The sequence below is a fragment of the Hyperolius riggenbachi genome, chromosome 6 (genome assembly GCF_040937935.1).
Source record: "Hyperolius riggenbachi isolate aHypRig1 chromosome 6, aHypRig1.pri, whole genome shotgun sequence".
Taxonomy (NCBI): Eukaryota; Metazoa; Chordata; class Amphibia; order Anura; family Hyperoliidae; genus Hyperolius; species Hyperolius riggenbachi.
This window is the reverse complement of record NC_090651.1, coordinates 282575512-282594209: the sequence shown is the minus strand read 5'-3', so window position 1 is coordinate 282594209 and position 18698 is coordinate 282575512. Positions and strand designations below refer to the sequence as shown.

At 45.3% G+C, this 18698-nt stretch overlaps 1 protein-coding gene across 9 annotated transcripts in view; it reads left to right on the top strand.

The window, feature by feature from the left end:
* Window positions 1-18698, top strand: part of BTG4 (BTG anti-proliferation factor 4) — a 51708-nt gene that overhangs the window by 18019 nt on the left and 14991 nt on the right. The window contains exon 3 of one of the 9 annotated variants that reach the window (XM_068242839.1): window positions 15057-15208. The exons of the other annotated variants lie outside the window; for them this stretch is intronic. The gene's annotated coding sequence lies outside the window, so the exon portion shown is untranslated. The remainder of the gene's footprint in view (window positions 1-15056; window positions 15209-18698) is intronic. 9 annotated transcript variants of the gene reach the window in all.

Below are 18698 nucleotides of genomic sequence, written 5' to 3'. Positions count from 1 at the left end.
CTCAGATTGCCCTCAGACCCCCCCTTATCAATTCGCCAGTGCAATATTTACATCTGTTATTCCCTGTAATAACCCACTGATCTCCTGTCAATCACCTATCAATCACCCCCTGTCACTGCCACCCATCAATCACCCCCTGTCACTGCCACCCATCAATCAGCCCCTAACCTGCCCCTTGCGGGCAATCTGATCACCCACCCACACCAATAGATCGCCCGCAGATCCGACATCAGATCACCTCCCAAGTGCAGTGTTTACATCTCTTCTCTCCTCTAAACACCCACTAATTACCCATCAATCACCCCCTATCACCACCTGTCACGGTTACCCATCAGATTAGACCCTAATCTGCCCCTTGCGGGCACCCAATCACCCGCCCACACCTCAGAACGTCCTCAGACCCCAGCCCTGATCACCTCGCTAGTGCATTGCTTGCATCTATTTCCCCCCTCTAATCAAACCTTGAGACACCCATCAATCACCTCCTGTCACTCCCTAGCACACCTACCCATCAGATCAGGCCCTAATTTGCCCTGTGTGGGCTCCTGATCACTCGGCCAAACCCTCAGATCCCCCTCAGACCCCCTTCCGATCACCTCCCCAGTGCATTGATTGCATCTATTTTCCCCTCTAACCGCCCCCTGAGACACCCATCAATCACCTCCTGTCACCCCCCTAGCACTCCTATCCATCAGATCAGGCCCAAAACATCCTGTCATCTAAGAGGCCACCCTTCTTATGACCGGTTCCACAAAATTTGCCCCCTCATAGACCACCTGTCATCAAAATTTGCAGATGCTTATACCCCTGAACAGTCATTTTGAGAAATTTGGTTTCCAGACTACTCACAGTTTTGGGCCCGTAAAATGCCAGGGCAGTATAGGAACCCCACAAGTGACCCCATTTTAGAAAGAAGACACCCCAAGGTATTCTGTTAGGTGTATGATGAGTTCATAGAAGATTTTATTTTTTGTCAAAAGTTAGCGGAAATTGGATTTTTATTGTTTTTTTTCACAAAGTGTCATTTTTCACTAACTCGTGACAAAAAAATAAAATCTTCTATGAACTGACCATACCCCTAACGGAATACCTTGGGGTGTCTTCTTTCTAAAATGGGGTCACTTGTGTGGTTCCTATACTGCCCTGGCATTTTAGGGGCCCTAAACCGTGAGGAGTAGTCTAGAAAACAAATGCCTCAAAATGAATAGGACGTTGGGCCCCTTAGCGCACCTAGGCTGCAAAAAAGTGTCACACATGTGGTATCGCCGTACTCACAAGAAGTAGTATATTGTGTTTTGGGGTGTATTTTTACACATACCCATGCTGGGTGGGAGAAATCTCTCTGTAAATGGACAATTGTGTGTAAAAAAAATCAAACAATTGTCATTTACAGAGATATTTCTCCCACGCAGCATGGGTATGTGTAAAAATACACCCCAAAACACATTATACTACTTCTCCTGAGTACGGCAGTACCACATGTGTGGCACTTTTTTGCACCCTAAGTGCGCTAAGAAGCCCAAAGTCCAATGAGTACCTTTAGGATTTCACAGGTCATTTTGCGACATTTGGTTTCAAGACTACTCCTCACGGTTTAGGGCCCCTAAAATGCCAGGGCAGTATAGGAACCCCACAAATGACCCCATTTTAGAAAGAAGACACCCCAAGGTATTCCGTTAAGAGTATGGTGAGTTCATAGAAGATTTTATTTTTTGTCACAAGTTAGCGGAAAATGACACTTTGTGAAAAAAAACAATTAAAATCAATTTCCGCTAACTTGTGCCAAAAAAAATAATCTTCTATGAACTCACCATCCTCCTAACAGAATACCTTGGGGTGTCTTCTTTCTAAAATGGGGTAATTTGTGGGGTTCCTATACTGTCCTGGCATTTTAGGGGCCCTAAACCGTGAGGAGTAGTCTTGAAACGAAATTTCTCAAAATGACCTGTGAAATCCTAAAGGTACTCATTGAACTTTGGGCCCCTTAGCGCAGTTAGGGTGCAAAAAAATGTGGTGTCGCCGTACTCAGGAGAAGTAGTATAATGTGTTTTGGGGTGTATTTTTCCACATACCCATGCTGAGTGGGAGAAATATCTCTATAAATAGACAATTGTGTGTAAAAAAAATAAAACAATTGTCATTTACGGAGATATTTCTCCCACCCAGCATGGGTATGTGTAAAAATACACCCCAAAACACATTATACTACTTCTCCTGAGTACGGCAATACCACATGTGTGGCACTTTTTTGCAGCCTAACTGCGCTAAGGGGCCAAAAGTCCAATGAGCATCTTTAGGCTTTACAGGGGTGCTTACAATTAGGCACCCCCCAAAATGCCAGGACAGTGAACACACCCCACAAATGACCCCATTTTGGAAAGTAGACACTTCAAGGTATTCAGAGAGGAGCATAGTGAGTCCGTGGCAGATTTCATTTTTTTTTGTCGCAAGTTAGAAGAAATGGAAACTTTTTTTTTTCTTTTTTTTGTCAGAAAGTGTCATTTTCCGCTAACTTGTGACAAAAAATAAAATCTTCTATGAACTCACCATGCCTCTCACTGAATACTTTGGGATGTCTTCTTTCCAAAATGGGGTCATTTGGGGGGTATTTGTACTATCCTGGAATTTTAGCCCCTCATGAAACCTGACAGGTACGCAGAAAAGTCAGAGATGCTTGAAAATGGGAAAATTCACTTTTGGCACCATAGTTTGTAAACGCTATAACTTTTACCCAATCCAATAAATATACACTGAATGTTTTTTTTTTTTATCAAAGACATGTAGCAGAATAACTTTCGCGCTCAAATGTATAGGAAATTTTACTTTATTTGAAAAATGTCAGCACAGCAAGTTAAAAAAGTCATTTTTTTGCCAAAATTCATGTCTTTTTTGATGAATATAATAAAAACTAAAACTCGCAGCAGCAATCAAATATCAGCAAAAGAAAGCTGTATTAGTGACAAGAAAAGGAGGTAAAATTCCTTTAGGTGGTAGGTTGTATCACCGAGCAATAAACCATGAAAGCTGCAGTGGTCTGAATGGAGAAAAAGGCTCTGGTCCTTAAGGGGCGAAAAGACTGTGGTCCTTAAAGAGAAACTCCAACCAAGAATTGAACTTTATCCCAATCAGTAGCTGATACCCCCTTTTACATGAAAAATAGAATGATTTTCACAAACAGACCATCAGGGGGCGCTGTGTGACTAATTTTGTGCTCAAACCCCTCCTACAAGAGGCTCTGAATACCGTGGTACTCCTGGCAAACTGCCACAATGTAACAATGTTCAGAGACAGGAAATGGCTGTTTACAGCTGTCTAACAGCTAGAAACAGCTAAATAACCTGCCCACAGTAAAAATGTCACCATGTAATAAATGTCAGAATGTGAATCTGGGAGAGGAAAGATTTTACAATGAGCAAACACTGACTAAATCATTTATACATAATTATTGTAAAAATGAAGCACTTTTTTTATTACATTATTTTCACTGGAGTTCCTCTTTAAAGAGTAACTGTCAGGCTGCAGAAGCTAATTTAAACCTCTATTCTCCTGTGTTAAACAGTTTAGAAGGAAGCCCAAAAGCCATTAGTGAAGATAAAAATCTCAGTTACCTTTGATCAGTGGCGTAGCTACAAACCTCTGGGCCCCGATGCGGAATCTGGATGTGGGCCCCCCCCCACCACGGCAACAACAGCCCCCCCTCCCCCGGCAACACCCGACGCACACACATATCCGAATCCCTATAGCCAGCTATCGGTCCCCCCAGTATAGGTAGCCAGGCATAGGTACGCCAGTATAGTTGCCCCCGGTATAGGTTAGCCAGGTAGGTGCCTCCAGCATAGTTAGCCAGTATAGTTGCCCCCAGTATAGGTTAGATAGGCAGGCGCCGCCAGTACAGGTTAGCTAGGTGGGTGCCTCTAATATAGGTAGCCAGAATAGTTGCCCCCAGCATAGGTTAGATAGGTAGGTGCCCCCAGTATAGGTTAGTTAGGTAGGTGCCTCCAATATAGGTAGCCAGTATAGTTGCCACCTGTATAGGCTAGCTAGGTGCCCCGAATACAGGTTAGACAATTAAGTGCCCCCAGGTTAGATAGGTAGGTGCCCCCCAGTATAGGTTAGATTAGGTAGCTGCCCCCCAGTATAGGTTAGATGAGGTAGGTGCCCCCCAGTATAGGTTAGGTAGCTGCCCCCCAGGATAGATTAGGTAGCTTTCCCCCAGGATAGGTTAGAGTAGGTAGCTGCCCCCCAGGATAGGTTAGAGTAGGTAGCTGCCCCCCAGGATAGGTTAGGTAGGTAGCTGGCCCCCCAGGATAGGTTAGGTAGGTAGCTGGCCCCCCGGCCCCAGGATAGGTTAGGTAGGTAGCTGGCCCCCCAGGATAGGTTAGAGTAGGTAGCTGCCCCCCAGGATAGGTTAGGTAGGTAGCTGGCCCCCCAGGATAGGTTAGGTAGGTAGCTGGCCCCCCAGGATAGGTTAGGTAGGTAGCTGGCCCCCCAGGATAGGTTAGGTAGGTAGCTGGCCCCCAGGATAGGTTAGGTAGGTAGCTGGCCCCCCAGGATAGGTTAAGTAGGTAGCTGCCCCCCCCAGGTTAGGTAGGTAGCTGCCCCCCAGGATAGGTCAGGTAGGTAGCTGGCCCCCAGGATAGGTTAGGTAGGTAGCTGGCCCCCCAGGATAGGTTAGGTAGGTAGCTGGCCCCCCAGGATAGGTTAGGTAGGTAGCTGGCCCCCCAGGATAGGTTAGGTAGGTAGCTGGCCCCCCAGGATAGGTTAGGTAGGTAGCTGCCCCCCCAGGATAGGTTAGGTAGGTAGCTGGCCCCCCAGGATAGGTTAGGTAGGTAGCTGCCCCCCCCCCAGGAAAGGTTAGGTAGGTAGGTCGCTAGCTGCCCTCTCCCTCCCCTTCCTCTCCCCCTCAGATGCAGAGTGCGCGGCGCACGGAAGCGCTGTAGGCGGAACTCACCTCCGTCCCTGCGCCGCTGGTCTCCTCCCGCTCTGTTTAGATGTTGTTACACACTGCTTCCTGTTTAGCCGGAAGCAGTGTGTAACAGCATCTATGCAGAGCGGGAGGAGACCAGCGGCGCTTGGAACACAGGCAGGTGAGTTCTGCCTACAGCGCTTCCGTGCGCCGCTCACTCTGCATCTGAGGGGGGGGGGGGGGCCGGGGAGAGGAAGGGAGGGAGAGGTCGGGCTGCCCTCCCCACGGCTGCAGCTCCCCCCTCCCAATAACGCACGCACGGATCTCCGAGACGAGTCCAAACGGACATGGGCCCCCGGGCCCCTCCCCCGCCTCTTCAGGAGCCGGGCCCGGTCGCCGAGGCGACCGTTGCGACCACAGGCCCTACGCCCCTGCCTTTGATGTGTGCTTATCTTAAAGGCTGTTATAGACCCATAAGGACGCAAGCCACATACTAAACTGCAAAGCATTCTGGGGCCCTCCCCTCGGCTGCTAATGAGACGTTACAGAAGCTTGTAATCAGTCCAGCGTGTAGCACTGATAAATCTCGGGGCAGAGTACTCTGCAGGAGTCAGCTATTGTTCCTAGCCACATGGCTCATTAATATTCACTGCACACTGTGTTGTTCAAGTAGGAGCTTATCTGTGATCAGGAAGCAGGCAGGACATGACCACACATTTGACAGAAAAACATGGAGCCTGCCATGAGCTGTCAGGAGCATCTATCTCTGCATATACTACGGTATATACAAATTCTGTGAAATCCAAACGTGGACAGTGAAATGCATATGTAATGTAAGTACAGCCAATCTTTAGCTACTGATATATGTGTTTATTTTCTCTGAGACCTTATACCTAACAGCTCCTCTTTAAGTGGTTAATGTAATTTCTGCTGAAAAACGCACAAAATAAATCTCTTATCCAAGGGCTTTCTTAGCAGTTTTCCTATACCTTCCATTGAAGCGCAAACACTCAAGAAATGGTGCAGGACCTGCGTTTGCGATTGGAAAGAAAGCTCATCGCTCATGTGAGAACACTTACGTGGAAAATCATTGCTCAAGTGCTTTTAAGGGGCTTTTTTAAATCGCCAGGGCTTTTAAAAAGCTCAAAAGCGCTCATAGAGCTTTATTCACTAAACCGTGATAACTCAAATATCACACCTTATCAAAGATATCACACCTTACCAAAGTTAACATGCCTTATCAGAGTAGCATAGTGAGCGCTACAAACCCGCAGGGACTCAGGGCAGGACGAGTGCCATTGCCAATTAGCAGGCATAAGTTCGTAGCGCTCGTTATGCTACTCTGTTAGGCGTGTTAACTTTGATAAGGTGTGATATCTTTGATAAGGTGTGATATTTTAGTTATCACAGTTAATGAATCAAGCCCATAGAGTGAACAAGCCCTAATCCGTTGTTTATAGTCCACAACCATTAATAATTTAATATACAACACTGTGTTATAATGTTATAGTAAGATGATCAATTTCTAGAACTTGAAGGCACCCTTTCCTCATAATTTTGTTTCTAGAGGACAGAGTAAACAAAAATCACATGCATACTTTACAAACTTCTTGCTTTAAAGAGAATCTGTAACGTCAAAACGTCCCCTGAGGGGTACTCACCTCGGGTGGGGGAAGCCTCAGGATCCTAATGAGGCTTCCCACGCCGCCCTCGGTCCCTCAGGGGTCTCACTGCAGCCCTCCGTACAGCGGTGACGTCAATATTTACTTTCCCGTCTCCTGCGCAGGCGCTCTGACGGCTGTCGGCTCTGAAGTAGGCAGAAATACCCGATCGCCGTCGGATCTGCTCTACTGCGCAGGCGCAAGTCTCCGGCGCCTGCGCAGTAGAGCGGACCCGACTGAGATCGGGTATTTCCATCTACTTCGGAGCCGAAAGCAGCCACAGCGCCCCCGCTGGAGCTAGCAAAAGCTAAATATCGAATTAACAGTTGGGTCTGTCGCCGGCTGTTCGGAGGGCTGCAGCGAGACCCCTATGGGACCGAGGACGGCGTGGGAAGCCTCATTAGGATCCTGAGGCTTCCCCCACCCGAGGTGAGTACCCCCCAGGGGATGTTTTTGATGTTACAGTGTCTCTTTAAAATAAATATAAGCAGATCACAACACAGTTCCCCTTCCATTCAGCATCCATACAGAAGTACGTTTTCATTAATAACCACTAGATGTCAGCATATCTACAGGCAATAAACATGGACCAAATGTGTAGTCCATCCTGAAATGAGAGATTACCCAGCAAGCTCATGATGAACCATAACTTCTAGGAGTCTGTAAGGAGCTACAAAGGACTAAAAAGGCCTCTTGATAAAATGTTACGCAAAACAAAAGTTTTCCTTCCGCATGTTACGTGCACTTTGCATCACATACAATGAAGTGTACAATCAATGAAAAGTATGCTTCACTGTCACTGTTGTAACAAGTGGTAATGCATTGCATGCAGTGCGTTGGGGTGCCGCACTCCGTTAGATCACACAGCCCGGATACACTGTGAATCTTGCATAGGTTCAACATTACAGTGCAACTATCCAAGTTACAATGCGTCCCTTACGTCCCACAGAAACACCTCCCTGTTAACATAGCCTTAGACCTCATTCACATCATGACGCGCAGATGGGCGTGCCATCGGAATGCCATGTGTACGATCGCACGCCATCTGCGTTTCCATGCATTGCGTGGCTGATGCCATTCACTTCTGAAGTGAATGGGTCAGCCATGCGTTTTGCCCAAAAATGCTTGCAGCAGTGCGTTTGCACATCGCACTGCTAAGCAATGTATGTAATGTGTCAGTGCAGTCTATGCCCTTCTGATGTTCGTGCGTGTCTGCCTCCTCACACGTTGCCAAAATATGGGCGGCAAGTATCACGTCTAATGTGAACGAGGCCTTACTTGAAGAGGCAGTCATTTGTGGTAGAATGAAAAACGTGATTTTGCTGCTTTTGTAGACTTCAGTTTTTCAGAGGATGCATATGATCTTTTACAGAAGAGATATACAACATTTGTGATTTGCAATATAAAATTAGAGCAAGGTTTTAATAATATAAGTGAGGGCATCGTTTTAGTTGTAATATCATCTTTAAAGGGATCCTTTTAAAATTGATATTAGGACTTACCTGGCCTGGGGCTTCCTCCAGCTCACCACAGCCCGCGAGATCCCCTGGCATCCGCCTGACTCCTCTCCCAGTCCCGCTGGCCACTCCGTTAATTGGCGACTTAAGGCCGAAGTCGCTGATGCATCACCGCGCATGCTACGCGTCCTCAAGCTAGCCGGCATGAGAGTCCTGCACATGCGCGGTTCAGTCTTAGAGAACCGAGCATGTGCAGGACTCTCACGCTGGCCGGCATGATGATGCATAGCATGCGCGCCGGATATGTGCATCAGCGACTTTAGCCTGAAGTCGGCAATTAACGGAGCTGCCAGGCAGACGCCAGGCTCCTCTTTTCCATGGGCAGTTGATAGGCAATGAAATGCCTCTCAAAGTCTCACAACTGATTGCTGCTGCTCGGTAGCTGCTCACTGCTGCCTGAAAACTGCTCACTGCTGCCTGGCAACTGCTTGCTGAGCACACAGTTCAACTGCCCATGGAAAAGAGGCCTAAGGGCTGGAACCCACTAGAGCGATTTTTTGAGCATTTAGGGAGCGTGATAAATCGCTAGCTTTCCCTAAACACTCTGCCAATGTAAATGGATGGTGCAAATTCCAAAGAAGCGATTGCGATTAGCAAAATCGCAAACACAGGACATGCAGCATTTTGTTAGCGTTTGCGCTTCAATGTAAAGTATATAACCGCTGGTGTAATCGCTCATCAAAACCTGCACGGAGCGATTTTGCTAGCGTTTTAAAGTTACTGTACACTGTAACAAAATTAAAATTCATTGAAAGGACCAATCAGACTTTAAAACACTAATCGCTAATCGCTACACAACCACTGGCAAATTGAATACACTTTTTAAAATCGCTCCCTAAAACGCTCATGAAATCGCTTACAAACTGCTCATACAAAACGCTAGCGATTGCGATTAGTGATAGCGTTTTGTAGTGGGTTCCAGGCCTAAGGCCCCGTTTACACTGAGGCCTCTTTTCCACGGACTGTTGACCTGTGTGCTTAGCAAGCAGCTACTAGGCTGCAGTGAGCAGTTATCAGGCAGCAGTGAGCAGTTACCAGGCAGCAGTGAGCAGCTGTGAGAGTTTGAGAGGCATTTCACTGCCTATCAACAGTCCCTGGAAAAGAGGCCTTAGGACTCAAACCCACTGGAGCGATTTTCTGAGCATTTAGGGAGCGATTCAAACCGCTAGGGATTTCCCTAAACACTCAGCTAATGTTAATGGATGGGCCAAATTCAACTGGAGCGATTGCCTTTACCAAATCGCAAAACGCAGGATATACCGTTTCTGCAATGTAAAGTATATAAACACTGGCGTAATCGCTCATCAAAACCTGCACAGAGCGATTTTGCTAGTGTTTTGGAATTACTGCACACTGTAAACAAATTAAAATTAATTGAAAGGACGAATCAGAATTAAAAATGCTAATCACTACACAATTGCTGGCAAAACGCTTACACTTTTTAAAATCGCTACCCAAATCACCAGAAACCGCTAATGAAATCGTTTACAAAATGCTCATACAAATCGCTAGCGATTGCGATTAGTGATAGGGATTTGTAGTGGGTTCCAGGCCTTAATCAGCTGCTCTCAGGCCTTCTTCCCATTTTGTTCTGTTCGCGTTGGCCGGTTTTTGTTGTGTTTTTTTTTCGATTTATGGGCGTTGGACGTTTTTGTTAAGAGCTTTTCTAAGTGCTTTTGCAAAGCGATTGCGTTTTTTCACTTCCTGACGTCAGTCAGAATGTGAACTCTTTGATGCTCACGCAATCACTGCACAAAGCGATTTTGTGAGCGTTTCTCATTTTCCTATACCTTCCATTGAGGTGGAATCGCCTTAAAAATGGCCCATGCACCGCTTTTGTAAATAGATCAGAAACGAACCACTCAGATGTGAACTTTCTCATAGAGAATCATTGCACAAGTGCTTTCAGGGCGATTTTAAAAATCGACAGAGCTTAAAAAATGTCAAAGAACAACTGATTTTCAGAGTAATGCCCATTTTTTTCCTTTCGTACAGTTTACACTTAGGCCTAGTGCCCCCCGAGAGCGGTTCGGCTGCGGTTTGCGATCCGCTTGCGGGTGCGGATCTGCTAGGGTAATGTATTTCAATGGGCTGGTGCACACCAGAGCGGGAGGCGTTTTGCAGAAACGCATACTCCCGGGCTGCTGCAGATTTTGGATTGCGGATGCGTTTCTGCCTCAATGTTAAGTATAGGAAAAACGCAAACCGCTCTGAAAAACGGCACTTCAGAGCGGTTTGCCAGGCGTTTTTTGTTACAGTAGCTGTTCAGTAACAGCTTTACTGTAACAATATATGAAATCTACTACACCAAAAATGCTTCCCAAAACCGCAAAATGCTAGCTGAAACGCTACAGAAAAATAAGAAAAAGCGTTTCAAAATCTGCTAGCATTTTGCGGATCTGCTAGCGTTTTTTGGTGTGCACCAGGCCTAAATGCGTTTTACCTGAAGTCTTTTTCACAATGCACTGCTATGGATAAGAAAAAAAACGCGTACCAACTGATTAAGTCCTCATTCACACTTAAAAACCAGGAAAAAGCAAACGTTTTGCGTTTTTGTGTGCTTTCCTCCCGACGCTCCACTGCGCGCTGCGTTTTTGTAAAAAGCGCTTTTTAAAGCGCTTTTTCAGAGCAGTTTTGTAATTCACTCACTGACACAGGTCAGGAAGTTAACTCTTTGAATGGGCAAAGGATAAATACAATGGCTATCATTCATAAAGCATTTCTGCATGCGGAAATGCTTAAAACAGCTGACTTTACCGACCACATAGCAAATTCTGCATTCATAAAGGCTCCTTCCGCATGAAAAGCTGACATTACCGAGCAGAGCGATAAATCACCACCTTGTGCGGTGATTATCGTAAAAAATGTAACAAAATGTTAATTCATAAAGATTACCGCAAGTGGTGTGAGGTCGGGAAGTACCGCTCCCTTGCATGTGGCGATAACATAGTGAATGGAGACACAGACCTCCCAGGCAGCTGCAGTAGAGCGGGCAGAGGTGTATCTAGAGGGGTGCAGGCATGGCTTCTGCCATGGGTGCCACAGCACAGTGGGCGCCATTCCTGCCCCTGTGACTCAGATTTCAGATCAGATTAATTCTGTTATCTGGGGAATATGGCTACTTAATGTATATATGTAGGGTGCACTTGGCTTAGTGTTAGAAAAGAGGACAGAGATGGAATAAGAAGAGATATTTCCCAAAAAGTAACTTCAGCAATATCCCGAGCCTAAAAACAGGCAACCATAACACATGTATGCTAGAAAGGATGCTGTTTTCAGATGGGAGGTGGGCTCTGATGGAGGGGGAGGGGGGCGCAATTTGAGTGTTTGCCATAGGCTCTATATTACCCAGATACGCCCCTGAGAGCGGAACACGGAGAAATGTATCAACTCAGCAGCTTCCTGTGCTTCCGCAAGCCTACCGCCTGCCTACCGCTAGCGTAGTTCGGGGAATCTCTGCACTGGTATCGCAACTGGATACATTTTTATGAATAAGCAGCCAGAAGTCAAAAACACCGACAGCGGTGTTTTCCCGCATGGATTTACTTTACCGACAACAGTTTTATGAATGATAGCCAATGTATTTATTCTTAAAAATACGAACACAATCGTTGCACAAAGTGATTTTGTGAGCGTTTTGTGTTTTTCCTATACCTTCCATTACAGCAAAAACGCCTCAAAAATGGTACAGGCACCGCTTTGCTGATCGGTAATGAAACGCTCAGCTGTGAACTCGCTCATAGGGAATCATTGCTCAAGCGTTTTGAGGGCGATTTTAAAAATCGCCTGCGCTTGAAAAAAGTCGGAAAACGCCCCTAGTGTGAACGGGCCCTGAGTGTAAATGGGGCCTTAGGGCTCTTTCACATTAGGGCAGATTTTCTGCGTTTCAACGCAAAGGGTAAAGTTTGCGTTACCCAAGGTGAAATGAAAGTCCATAGACTTTCATTTTAGCTTTCACATATAACGCAGCCTTTTTGTGCGTTGCGTTACACTGCACCCAGGCGCAGTTTTTCGGCCGATGCTAGCTTTATGCGTTACAATGTTAGTCAATGTAAAACGCACACTATGCGCGTTTTTAATCCGTTAACGCAGGCAATCAGTCCCAGAATGCAACAGAGGAACAATGTAGAAAGTTGAAAACTAAAAGAAAAAAAAATTACCTGCGTTTTTCTATGTGCTGTAACGCATTGAAAACGGATTAAAAACGCACACTCACTGCAGTGCAACGCATATCAAAATGCATACAACAAAACGTATGCTTTGAGCGTTCTCCAATGCAAGCTCTGATGTGAAAGAGCCCTTAGGCCTCCTTTCCATAGAGGAAAGGAGGCCTAAAGGTGCACACACACATTAGACTTTAGTCTTTGGAAAATGAAAGATCACAGACCTATCTTACCAACCTTTATGTAGTATGAGAGCATTTCTACACAGTCTATTCTATGGAGCTAAACTCCCTATCAGAAAAAATCTTTGCAAGATGCTGCACACAAACATGCTGTACAGACAGATCCACCAGGATGGATTTTCAGATCTGCAGATGATTGTCTGATCTGTAGATGAATGTCAGTTAAACAAGGTGTGTATGATGATCTGCAGATCTCATAGACTATGAATGCAATTTGCAGGAACGGATCTTTGGCAGGAACAGATCTTTTGTAGATACTGATCTATTGGGCTCTATTCTCAAAGACTTCCCGCATGCGGTAAAGCACATGCGGGAAGTTTGCGACCAAAATACCGTCAAGTAGAAATTCTCAAAATGTTCCGCATGTTTTTTCCGCATGCGGAAAAAGTGCGGGATTCATGCGGAAAAAATTTCCGCAAAAGTCGGTATTTTCCGCAATAAAAAATCAACTCTCAAAAATGTTCAGGCGCATCATTTCGTCGTTATTTACCGATTTTTTATCACCTACAAATAGTAGGTGATATATTCCGCATCCCATTGACTTTAATGAAGTGTGGAGGCTTAAGGGCTGTGCTTGGTGGACTTTAAGTGTTTTTTTTAAACACTTTTTCATGCGACCTTTTTACCGCATGATTCCCGCATGAATAATGGCTGTTTCCGCATCTTTTTTCCCGCATGCGGAAAACATGCGGAAAATATTAGTGAATGTGGAAAAAAATGCGGAGTTTACCGCTGGCGGAAATATAGCGCTAAAATTTTGCGGTGTTTTTGCCTGTTAGTGAATAGAGCCCTTTGTGTCTGTACAGCATCTGTGTGTGCAGCATCTTGCAAAGATTTTTTTCTGAGGTTGAGTTCAGCTCCATAGAAAAGACTATTAAAGGCAACCTTAACTGTGGGGGAAAAAAGAAACTCACTTACCTGGGGCTTTGCCAAGCCTCCTGCAGCCGTCCTGTGCCTGCGCCGGTCCTTCGGTGCCCTCCGGTCTCCCTCCGCGGCTAAGTTTCGTTTTTGGCCGACTGCCATTCGTCCTCCGGCAAAGCGTCCTCTTCTTCCGCATTCCCTGACGTAAAGCGCCGTAAAGCGCGCCCATGGAACGCATACCCAGCCGTAAAGCTCCTCCGGATGACGCGCTTTACGTCAGGGAATGCGGAAGAAGAGGACGCTTTCCCCGAAGACGACTGGCAGTCGGCCGAAAACGAAATGTAGCCGCGGAGGGAGACCGGAGGGCACCGAAGGACCGGCGCGGGCACAGGACGGCTGCAGGAGGCTTGGCAAAGCCCCAGGTAAGTGAGTTTCTTTTTCCCCCCACAATTAAGGTTGCCTTTAAGGTATGGCTCTCATACTACATGAAGGGTGGTAAGATTGGTCTGTGATCTTTCATTTTTCAAAGACTATAGTCTGATGTGTGTATGCACCTTAAAGTGAACCTAAAGTCAGAATGAAAAAATGAGTTTAAGTCACATGGGGCTTCCCTCAGCCCCCTGAAGCTGATCGGTGCCCACGCTGACTCCATCAGAAGTCCCTGGACCGGCCGACAGGCTGGGAACGCGGGTGATTCTTCGCGTTCCCAGCCAGAATATCGTCCCCTATGCTGCTATTGCAGCATAGGGAGGCCGCAATAGTAGCATAGGGGGCGCTATTCTGGCTGGGAACGCGGAGAATCACTCGCGTTCCCAGCCTGTCGGCCGGTGACGGCAAAACCGGAAGTCGCCGCCGGCTGGTCCAGTGACTTCTGATGGAGTCAGCGTGGGCACCGATCAGCTTCAGGGGGCTGAGGGAAGCTCCAGGTGAGTTAAACTAATTTTTTCATTCTGACTTTAGGTTCACTTTAAGTGTGACCCCTGTCTTATGGTGTGTACACACTTGAAAGATAAATGAAAGATCACAGACCAATTTTACCCCCTTCCATATAGTATGAGAGCCATACTCTACACAGTCTATCCTATTGAGCTGAACTCCCCATCAGATAAAACTCTTTGCAAGATGCTGCACACACAGATGCTGTACACATTCAAAAGATCAGTATCTGCAAAAGATTTGTTCCTGCAAAAGATCCGTTCCTGCAAAATGCATTCATAGTCTATGATATCTGCAGATCCTCATACGCACCTTGTTTAACTGACAATCATCTGCAGATCTAAAAATCCATCCTGGTGGATCTGATCTGCAGATGAATGTCTGTTAAACAAGGTGTGTATGATGATCTGCAGATATCATAGACTATGAATGCATTTTGCAGGAACAGATCTTTTGCAGATAATGATCTTTTGAATGTGTACAGCATCTGTGTGTGCAGCATCTTGCAAAGAGTTTTATCTGATGGGGAGTTCAGCTCCATAGGATAGACTGTGTAGAGTATGGTTCTCATACTACATGGAAGGGGGTAAAATTGGTCTAAGATCTACCATTTATCTTTCAAGTGTGTACACACCATTATGAAAATGGATCAATTCTATTTCACCTTGGTGGGATCTAATTGGTCCATTTTCAAGTTGCATATATTTGCATGCAAAATTTGCATAACCCTTCATCAACTTATTTGCATCTCTTTGATCATCCCCACTCAGAATCATTTTGCAACTGCTCTGAATTAATTAATGAATGGCTGTTTCTGAATCATGGACACCTGGTTCAGGCTTGACTCCGCATGTATTACCAGCCAGCTTATTTAAACATCAGTGAGAAGTTAGGCATCACAAGAGAAGAGGTTGTTGATCAGGTTAGTGGACCTGGGGATGGTTGTGTAGGTTTAGGGCCTTTTCATATCAAGTGTGTTGTAATGGAAAATATCATTGTGAGGGTAGGAACACAACAGGCAGAAATGCCACTGTTAGATCTGCATAATGAGTCAATGGGCTGCTTAAAAAAACAACAAACAAACAAACCTGTATATGTGTGTGTATATATATATATATATAATTTGCTGCATATTTTTCTAAAATGTGCCTGTCAAAAGTGATGCAGAGGTATAGGTTATCATTCATAAAGCATTACTGCATACAGTAATGCAGAAAACAGCTGACTTTACTAAGCACTTAGCGAAATGTCAATTAATAAAACCAGTTACTGCATGAAAAGCTGAAATTCCCAAGCAGTGAGGTAAATTACTGCCTTATGTGATTAACTCAACACATGTCAATTCATATAGATTAGAGCAGGTGGTAATGGCATGGAAAGTACTGTCTGGGCAAGGAGAGGCAGTATAACAAAATGCACATCTAAAGGGAAGTTGGGATGCTTTTATTGTAATGCAATTCATATAGATTAGAGCAGGTGGTAATGGCATGGGAAATCCTGTCTGGGCAAGGAGAGGCAGTATAACAAAATGCACATCTAAAGGGAAGTTGGGATGCTTTTATTGTAATGCGGTCTCTGCATGGAGAACAGGAATTTAACAATGTTAAGGACAGCTGGACTTTTGGAAAATGCATTTCTATTGCAGCTGTGAAAACCTTTATGAATTTGCACACAGAAGTCTAAAATGCCAAATGCGGTATTTTCCTGCCCAGACTTTTTTTTTCTTACTGCACATGCTTTTATGAATGATAGCCATAGTGGTTTGTGTTTTTGCACACACATGTACACACACATGTTCTGATTCAGTAATGTACAGCATGTGTTTTAAAAAAGTGCTGTTTTTTTTCAGTGGCAGTGAAGCATAATTGTATTGTACTTTATACTTCACTGCATATTTGCACTGCTTGTCTAATGTGTGGTGTGATTCAATGGCCTCCATTCACAATGCATGTGAATTTAAAAAAAAATTGTAATGAAAAATTGCATTAAATTAAAAATCTCTAATACTAATTGTCCTGAAAAAAACGCAGCAGAAATCCATTGTTTACAAGCAGTCAGTGATGGTGATTTATGCTTTCTGGTGGGTCCCAGCCCTTCTAGTGAGGGAGGTCCTATAGTGCCTAGGTTCTCAACATGCGGTATGTGTACCCCAGGGGGTACTTCTGATGGGTCCAGGGGGTACTTGGGCTTGATGTATTTAATTAAGTTTAATAAATGTATGGTTTCAGAAAATAACAAATCCTATTTAAAACAGCCAAACTAGTATTTCAGCTAATTAAAAACAGCAAATGTTTGGAAACGGTTTAGAAACAATTTATCAAGCACTACTATTCAGTGTATCTGTATCAAGGGGTACTTGAGAGTTCTTACCATATCAAGGGGTACTTGGACAGCACAGGTTTTCAAAAGGGGTACATACCCATGAAATGTTGAGAAACACTGATAGTGCACAAGGAGGAAGGTTTTTGCCCATTAGTATGCTAAATGGAGATGCATCAAGGATTATCTGTACTGTACAGTCCCATCTACCATAGTGTGTAAGATGCAAACAAGGGTACAGAATATAACACATTGGTGCATAATATGAAAGTGAGACAATGCAAAGAACGGTGTTTTAACAACCTACAGTATTTTACAAGACTCAAAGGGAGTCCGCCCTGCCCTTGTGAGTTTACAAACTAAAGAAATGGGAAGGAAATGAGGTGGACAAATTTCTGATGGGTTGCTGGGTCTATAGGCTTTATTTAGAGGAGCACAGCTTGGCCAGAGGCTGAGGGTGGAATCTCCTAGTTTAGATTGTTTGCTAATCTGAAAGTATTTTTTTTTTTTTTCCCCCTCTCCCCCCCCCCCCCCCCTCACCTAAGTTTGCTTATGCTGCCCTGACAGTGCCTGGCTCTTCCTGAATACTGGTTGGCTCCACATCACACTCGGGCACTCACGCTGCCCTAAGAGCAAGCATCCTCATCGACCTCCTGACCTTCCAGGAGAGCTCTTTGCTCATGCATAACGTCAATTGTGACATCATGCAGAGTGCTCCAAGCCACAGGCACGTGATGGCTGTGCACTGCATGGTCAGCGCCTGTGCATTGCACAAAATACTGCCAACCTGAGCTGACCAGGCAGGAAGAGCCTCAGGGGTTTTTAGGGTTTGGGTCATAGAGCCATCCATTGAATATAGATGTTCATTCCTGCTGGCATGAAGCATGTGCCCCAATACAAATGCAATCATGCAACAGACCCTTATATTTCTTCTGCCAGCCAGATCTGTAGTAATACCACCAGGACGGCATTGCATGAAGGTGCGTGTAGAGATGACCATACATCAGTCAACTATCTGATTTGATTAGAATTGGAAAAACTGTGGCATAAAGGGCATGCTCAATCGATGGTGCAACCCATTTCGGGCCTACATGGTGTAAGATGTCGGGCTCACTTGCTCGATTTGGTGCATGCTGGCAATGGCAAGCGATACTGGGATGAGATGAAACCCCAGCAATGTGTATGTGCATTTATACATTACCTTTCCTGTTTCTCAGTGCCCGTCTATCTTCCACCGCTCTTCTATTAGCCGCATATATGCATAGCACGCTGGTGCATGACGTTGGAACATGCGCCAGTCTGCAGCGTGTATGCGGCTAATTGGAGAGGCGGAAGTCTGAGGGGCCCTGTGACACAGGACAGGTAATAAATGCATGGTGGCACCATATATGGCCTGCACTTATGGCTCTAGGCCCAGCTTATAACTCTCACCCCAGGCCCCATGTACTCCAAGACTGCCTCTGGTGACCTAGACAAAATCTCACTTGCATATCTACTGTCAGGCATAGAAATAAAGAAACCCAGCAGTTATTGTGCTTGGCACGGTTTGTCTAGTGTTGCATATCACCTTGTGTATCCTTAAGGGTGCGTTTGAAGTTTTGGAAGTGAATTCTGGGGGAAGGGGGGGGGCTTGGGTGCTTGTGAGAAGGCCTGTATGTGTGAAGAGGTGATTCTAAGTATAATGGCAGAAGGCCATGCACAGAACAGAGGTCATAGTTGGGATGGTACTTGGAGACTAGTGAGATGAAAGAGGTAGGAGGATGGTGGATAGCTCTGTAGTTTTACTCTGGTTCACTGGCAGCCAATGAAGAGCATGGCAAAGAGCTTTAATTCTTTGGTCTGGTAGCAGACTACCATGTATCTATACTTGGAATATTTACTTAAAGTAAACCTCCGGACTAAAAATCTACTCGGCAGAACTGAAAAGGCTTGGTGTTTAACAGTTTCACAGTATCAGAACTCTGTTTTCTTACCAAAGCATCATGTTTAGCTGCATTTTTGTTAAGCTCCTCCACCCATCAAACAAAAAAGCCCAGGCTTTTTCCCTGATGCTGTGCAGAGCATGATGGGATTTCCTATGTTCAAGTTGCCTA